Below are 1366 nucleotides of genomic sequence, written 5' to 3'. Positions count from 1 at the left end.
GCGGTACGCCGAGTCGGGCTGTTTAGCGCACATCTCTCCTGTTTCTCGCTCAGCTCCTGATACTGATCCTGAAGCGAAGAAAGTAACTGATCGTGTTGGCCGAGCATGGCACCCTGCTTATTAATAGCTGAACGTATCGGGTCTGCTGGATCCATCTTGGCCAGTCCGTACTGTCATGCGCCGTGGTGCGCGGGCACGAAAGGATCCAGGCGCAGACTCCGAGCTAACAAAAAGACACTTTATTAAAACAACGAAAGGCGACCCGGGAAAGTAGAGAGCAAAACAGAAACTAAAAATCCGGGGAAACAATGACACGAGGAAGCCGGGATCGGGACGGCGGGGGGCTGCAATAGAAAGGGGAGATGATTACTAGGGAGCCAGGAAGCGGGGAGAACATATCAGGACTGAGTTAGAGTAGGGGCTTACGATAGAACGGAACCGTGGGAGCTCGGGAGGGAAGTGTGGCAGTCCGTGGGGGCAGGAAGTCCGTGGAATGGCGAGTGGGCCAGGTGAGCGCCGCGAGATCCAGTTGAGCCGGAGGACAGGCAGGTAGCAGACGCCGAGTAGAAATCTGGACAGAAGTAGGCAGGTTAAACAAAGTTCCAAGCAGAAGAGAATGCACACTTTTCGTGGAAGTCTGGTTACCACTGTGGGGATGACTACGGACTGGCGTGGAGCATCCGTCAGTGCCGGATTAAGTGGATCTCCGTGTAATCACCGGGATGGAGAGCAGGTGTGCTAGTGATGGCCCAGCCCGGGGGTGTGGCTACCCGAGCATCACGCATTCCACAGACCATGACAAATTGGAAGGTTGCTGGTTCGAGCCCCAGCTTATACAGTCTTGGTCATTGTGTCCTTGGGCAAGACACTTCACCTACCGCCTACTGGTGTTGGCCAGCAGTGTTGGTCAAGTTACTTGAAAAAAGTAATCAGTAACTAATTACTGATTACTCCCCCAAAAAAGTAATCCCGTTACTTTACTGATTACTTATTTTCAAAAGTAATTAATTACTTAGTTACTTAGTTACTTTTTAAAAACACGATTTACAACCTGAAGAGGTGATAAAGCAATAGATCTTTCAGCCCAATTCTACTTTTTCTACATAATCCATCATTCAAAATGTAATCAAATGGAAAAGTCTCTTTTTTTTAACTTGTTTTATCAGTTTTAATCTTTTAACTTTATGCATCAAGCAAAAATATAATTATATGCAACATTCTCTGACTTGAATAAATTAGTTTAACATTTAAACCTATTTTCTGCACATTCCAGCACATAAAATAAAATATTTTTTGTGTTTACACTCACTCTTTCAAATAGATGCAAGTAAAACACAGCAGAAAATAAATAAAGTCAAAGACTTAG

At 45.5% G+C, this 1366-nt stretch overlaps 1 long non-coding RNA gene across 1 annotated transcript; it reads right to left on the bottom strand.

The window, feature by feature from the left end:
• Nucleotides 1-261: 261 nt before the first annotated feature.
• LOC146546152 (uncharacterized) lies at nt 262-687 on the bottom strand. The gene is made up of 3 exons (XR_014891035.1): nt 646-687; nt 427-571; nt 262-344 (listed from the first exon to the last, which is right to left on the bottom strand). It is a non-coding gene; the product is annotated as an uncharacterized LOC146546152 (long non-coding RNA).
• Nucleotides 688-1366: the final 679 nt, after the last annotated feature.

This window comes from Mchenga conophoros, unplaced genomic scaffold (genome assembly GCF_057382185.1).
Source record: "Mchenga conophoros isolate Kocher_MC1m ecotype Shallow Benthic unplaced genomic scaffold, M_conophoros_male_GT1.1 unmapped_scaffold_9, whole genome shotgun sequence".
Lineage (NCBI taxonomy): Eukaryota > Metazoa > Chordata > Actinopteri > Cichliformes > Cichlidae > Mchenga > Mchenga conophoros.
Note: the sequence above shows the minus strand (reverse complement) of the source record. Positions and strands in the feature narration are given on the sequence as shown.